We start from the raw sequence: 6,620 nt of genomic DNA on the forward strand, positions 1-6,620 counted from the left end.
CCAACTAGGTTTTTGTCATGATAACAAAATTAAAACTTTGTCTAGCTAAGTTGTTGTCAGGATAAATAAACTAAAACTTTATATACATGGTTTGTATATGATAATAAAATCAAAACATTTCCCAATTCGGTTGTTGTAATGAGAACTAAATTAAAACTTTCCCAGTTAGCTTGGTTTCATGATAATAAAATTAAAACTTTACCTAATTAGCTTGTTGTGATGATAGGAGAAATACAAATTTATCCAGTTTGTTTGTTGTAATGAAAAGTAATGTAAAACTTTGCCTAACTAGCTTGTTATCATGATAACAAAACCACAACTTTGTCCAGCTATACAGTGCCTTGCAAAAGTATTCACCCCCTACGAATAATGTCACATTTTGATGAAATACAAAGAATGTAAACAATTTTTTTAATGAACTTGTTTTTATTCAAAACTCTATTGATGAAACTTAACACTGTTATATGTGAACGAGGTTGAACGTCAGCAAAACCTGCAAAGAAAATATATAAATTGAAATTTGCTGTATGCTTAAGTATTCAGCCCCCTAATTCAGTACTAGGTGGAAGCAACTTTGGCAACAATTACAGTTGTGAGTCTTTTTCGATAGGTCTCTGCCAGCTTTACACAATGGGATGGTGTAATTTTTTCCCATTCTTTCTGGCAAAATTGTTCCAATTCTGACAAGTTCGTTAATAATCGTTGATGGACTGCAATCTTCAAGTTTCGCCATACATTTTACTATTGGATTCAAATCTGACTTTGACTGAGCCACTCTTGGACATTCACTTTCTTCTTTTGAAACCACTCTAGTGTGACTTTAGCCTAGTGCTTCGGGTCATTGTCCTGCTGAAGTGTGAATTTTCGGCCCAGTTTCAGATTTTTGGGCTGATTCAAGCAGGTTTTCCTCTAGGATTCGCTTGAACTTTGCATCACCCATCTTCCCCTCAATCCTAATAAGCTTCTCCGTACCTGCTGATGAGAAGCATCCCCATAACATGATGCTGCCACGACCATGCTTGAAAGTTGGGATAATGTTGACTGGGTGATGTACTGTATTGGGTTTGTGCCAGACGTAACGCTTTCAATATAGACAAAAAATCTTAATTTTTGTCTCTTCTGACCACAAAACCTCCTGTCACATGTCTGCAGTATCATTTACTAGCTTTGTCGCAAAATCCATACGAGATTTAAAATGATTCTTTTTCAGTAATGTTTTTTTTTCTTGCCACTCGCCCATACAGGCTAACTGTGTGTAGGGACCGAGATATTGTCGATGTATGAACACTGACTCCTATCTCAGGCATGGAACTTTGCAAATCTTTCAAAGTCACTGTTGGCTTCACTGTGGCACTGTGTGTAGAGACCAGAATATTGTCGATGTATGAACATTGACTCCCCTCTCAGATATGGAACTCTGCAAATCTTTCAAAGTCACTGTTGGCTTCACTGTGGCAATGTGTGTAGAGACCAGAATATTGTTGATGTGTGAACATTGACTCCCATCTCAGATATTGAACTTTGCAAATCTTTCAAAGTCACTGTTGGCTTCACTGTGGCACTGTGTATAGAGACCAGAATATTGTCGATGTATGAACACTGACTCCTATCTCAGACATGGAACTTTGCAAATCTTTCAAAGTCACTGTTGGCTTCACTGTGGCACTGTGTGTAGAGACCAGAATATTGTCGATGTATGAAGATTGACTCCCATCTCAGATATGGAACTCTGCAAATCTTTCAAAGTCACTGTTGGCTTCACCGTGGTATCCTTAACCAGTTTCCTACTTGCCCAAAAGCTTGGTTTGGAAAGGTGGCCTGATTTGGGTAGTAAATAGGTGGTAGGCAGCACATTCCAATTTTAATGATGGACATTCAAAGGGATAATCAGCGACTTTGAAAATTTCTTGTAGCCTTCTCCTGATCCGTTCTTCTCTACCACTTTGTTTCTGACTTGTTTGGAAAGCTCCTTGGTCTTCATGGTTGGTTTGTGGTATCACTATGTGAGTTGTGGCTTGAACAGATGCATTTACTCTGAAGTCAAGTTAAACCATTTTGATTACACACAGACAGAGACCATTACACTAATTTTGTGACCTTTCAAACTAACCTTTTGCACCTGAATTGATTTAGGGTTGCCGTAGCAAAGGGGGGGTGAATACTTATGCAATTGAGAATATCCTAGTTTTCTTTCAAAATCAAACTTACTTACATAATATCAGCGTTTATTTAGCGTTCTCAGTTTGGAGTAGATTGTGTAGATTCTAAATATAACGTCCTATATGAAAGTTTCCTGATTGCAAGCTCAGACGGCGACAAAATGTGGAACTTTGAAAGAGATAAATATTTTTTGCAAGGCACTGCAGCTTCATAAGTTAGTCGCCACACTTTTAGAATTGGGAGGTACTGATATAGGAGATACATTCACATTTTAAACATGCGTTTCTTGCCATGGACGCCCATAGAAATATTTTCGGGGGAGCAAAACATATAGGTAGGGGATCAACTTTTATAATGTAAGTCAACAGACTAAAAGAATATGTGTTATGTGTGCTTAAACGCAAACACAAATTTATAGTTTTAATAAAAATTACTAAAAATATTTAGTTTAACTATGATGTTAAGTTTACACCATAATATGTGAATTTTTTTGTGATATGTAGGAGGGGGGCAAATGCGTCCTCTTGCCCCTTCCTGCGGGCGTCCATGTTTCTTGTTTATTTGTCGTTTATTCACAAAAGTTTCACCAACTTTGGGTGGTCGTGCTGCAACGACACTCCAATGACATCAATAATATTTTTCTCTGTCCTAAAAATGCGCGCACACCTTACTATATTTAATTGCACACGCACATACGGTGGAGATAAATATACTTCAATAGACGTTTTATATAAAAACTCTACAGGTCATAGAATTTCATCACAAATTTATTTATTGGTGGTATTAAGTATTGTAAAGTTTAACCCTAAATAAAATAAAGCAAAAAAGCGTACATAAGTTACAGTGTTAATTTATCTCTTTATCGAATATAAGCTTATCTAATGTTAGGCCTACGACAAATTTCGGTGTCTACGATTAGAATTATTCTTCATTATACAGGAAATCCTGTATTTAAAGAAGTACTGTTGAAATAAAGATACTAATTTGACCTTAAATGTTTTGCGGTTCTCTGCTAGTTCGACAAATATTTCAAGGCTTTCAAATACTATCATATATACACATATCTGTGTTGTCGATCTGATGTTTATTCTGATTTGATAATATACATATATTTCCATGCTATCATTATTATGCATACGTTTTTGTTTTGTTTTATAAAGTATCTACGTATACACAAATATGCATTATATATATATGTATGTAGCTGTTACAACCTGACGTAAAGCATACTTTGAAATTTCCAATATGTTATGAATAACTTAAATGTGCAGGATTGACTTAACACATACACACAGACACACACATATATATATATATATATAGAAACACTGTTGAGTGTGTGATAATTTTTGTTCACTTGTAATATCAGGAAAAGCTAAAAATGTTCTAACATGTGGTGCAAACAAGTGTTACCAGTAGTTTCTGTGGCCCATCCCTGGAACCGCAGGTGCAATGCCAAGTCCTTCAAAACTTTGAAGCTGTCTTCTGTTTACAGTCATATCAGGTTTACCCTAATGATAACGAACGTCTAGCGACAAGTGCTAACTGGACTGTGTCACGTTCTAAATCCTGTCTTCTGAAAACAGACTGCATGTTAGTGCCACCTGGCTGAAACTGTATTTGTCTGTCTTTCTATCTATTCGTCTGCCCAATAATTAGTTTTACTGCATAAGCAAATTGTAGTCTTTGTATAGCGACGTTTTTAGGGTAAAAACTTAGTTTGGAGCACAAAAAATCAACACTTTCATGCCATCGGGAGTCACAACGTAAAGAATTGTAATCTTGAAAAACTAAATCGTGACATCTCATATGAGGATAGAGCTCTCCAATGGAGGATCCGTTACCCTCTCCTCCCCCACGCCACGCTCAATACGATTTTGTAAAGGTTCAGATAATATTTCTGAATGTCCAAAAGTATCAATGATTATTTTCTTAAAACTACATTTGGGAATTTTAACCTTTAGTTTAGTTACACCTCTGAAGGTAAAATTCAGATATACTCACGATAAAAGTTGTTTTTGTTTTAAGTTATTTTTCACTTAAGTTTCTGGAACTTTTGATTATCTCACTATGATTTCAATGTTAGAAACTTAAAACTATATGAATGAAATTTTTTGTCAAACTTTGAAAAATACTACAAATGAATTTAATTTCGGTTTTATTGTTTTTATGTGGTGTATGATTGAAACGTATCCACATTTAAAGAAGTACATATTCAAATACAGTCTGTATCTTTAAATAAAAATGTCCTCATGCAGTAGCAAAATGTATTTTATTTTACTAAACCAGTGGCGCAGTGAGGATGTCTGGCGCCCGGGGGCAAAACATAATTTAGCGCCTCCAAAAAAAAAAAAAAATCCCAACTCAGATGTTCACAAAATTGCTGAATTTCCTATTAACTTCGAGATGTCAGTGTATTTTAATTAATCTAACACTGAAAACCAAGAAATTGTAGAAGTAATATATGATGTCAAGCATAAGAAAAACATTTTAATGAGCCTTAGTCTTATGGGAACAGCTAAATTTTGGGTAAACTGGTTATTAATTTGGCGCCCCCCGAACCCGGCAGCAAATGTCCCCCTGCACTCTCTCACTACACCATTGTACTAAATCCACTTTTTACCGCCTTGACGTTGTTAATAGGAAAATGACTAATTTGTTAAACAACACTATCTCCGAAGAAACGAAATCCAAAAATAAATATTTGATACTTTTCCAAATGACCTACTGATTGATGACTTTTTTTAGTTTTGGTATATGATACCTGTAATTAGGTTGCAAAATCACAATAGTTATTTTTATGTAAAGTGTACAATAAATGTATTAATTCAGAAAGTATTACAGGGACTTATAATATTATGTATCGGAATTACATAGGACGGAATGTATTCTTATGGAAATCAAAGAATAATTTGAATAAGTGAAAACTAATACAATAACTCGTACATTTCGAAAGACCAACGCTTTTAAAAGATATTCGATAATATATTCCAATCAATGTCTTTCAAAAACAACCATCTATAATCTGATGACAAGCTTACTTATACACAGGTTGAGTACGTTATATTAAATCAATTTTGGAGCCTCACCACGTCGTTATAGTTTATGTTGTCACATCTGATCGTCCTTTGTCTGACAATTTTGCATCTTAACAATAGTCCTACAGCGTAGTTTTCGTTGCAAGAAGCTTCATCGCAAAACTGTTATGTCGAAAGCATACTACTCCTCCCTGCAGTCTTTCCACATTCCGTGGTTGGTACGTCGGGGAAGCAGCTTGCATATACGTGATTTGTGTTGCTTTTTCAGGTTGAGACAATTCTTGATTATGTTACGTACTGTTGCCTGGGACACGTGGACGGCTTTTGCCACTGACCTTTGTGTTTGTGGATTCTCACTTGTTACTAAACACTGCACTTAGCACAGATACGGCTGATTGCAAGTTCTTTCCATGATGATCATTTTCTCAAGTTGATCCATGTTCCACTGTTTTCCAATGTCATTAGATACAAAAATAAAAATCTTAAATTCCCGATATAAACAGATCTTTACGATCTCTATGTATGAATAGTTTCTTCGGAAAGAGTTGTTATATAGCATTCCCAAAATTAATCGGTGACAACACACTGCCAACGTAAAGCGAAACAATGTCAAAATGTAATTTTGATACCGCGACTTTATATCAGCTGCTGTTTTCACGTGATGATATTCTCACAGCACATACTCCAGAAAACTAGACGTAATCATTATATAATTAATTAGGTTATTCAAAAACAACATTAAGAAATACCACATATTTTTTATAAGAGTGACGATCAAATCCCACTGTTCGATTAGAGTAGCCCAAAAAATGAGGTGGATGCTGTTGACCAGCTGCCTTCCAACTATTATATCAGTCCAACATTAGGGACGGCTTACGCAATTACCTCTTGTGTAGTTTTACATGAATATCCGAAACAAATACGTCAACGTTTATGGTAGGAAGTTACTTTGTAAACCAATCCGATTACTCAATCATTAAGACATTTAGCCCCACATCTATCCTCCAGGACCTTAAAATTCTGGGTTTGATCCCGGTCATTGACACATCACAGATAACCTATTGTGTACCTATGAGCTTAACAACAAACAGTTAAGCTAGTACTCATCTGGTTTCCTCCCCACAGTATTTTCCCTTCGTACGGCATTCGATATTAGGTTATTATATGTAAACCACATCTAATCAAATTAAATATGCTTTTATATACGATATTATATGTAAACCACATCTAATCAAATTAAATATGCTTTTATATACGATATTATATGTAAACCACATCTAATCAAATTAAATATGCTTTTATATACGATATTATATGTAAACCACATCTAATCAAATTAAATATACTTTTATATACGATATTATATGTAAACCACATCTAATCAAATTAAATATACTTTTATATACGATATTAGGTTATTAT

Source organism: Limulus polyphemus, unplaced genomic scaffold (genome assembly GCF_000517525.1).
Source record: "Limulus polyphemus unplaced genomic scaffold, Limulus_polyphemus-2.1.2 Scaffold2676, whole genome shotgun sequence".
NCBI classification, from domain to species: domain Eukaryota; kingdom Metazoa; phylum Arthropoda; class Merostomata; order Xiphosura; family Limulidae; genus Limulus; species Limulus polyphemus.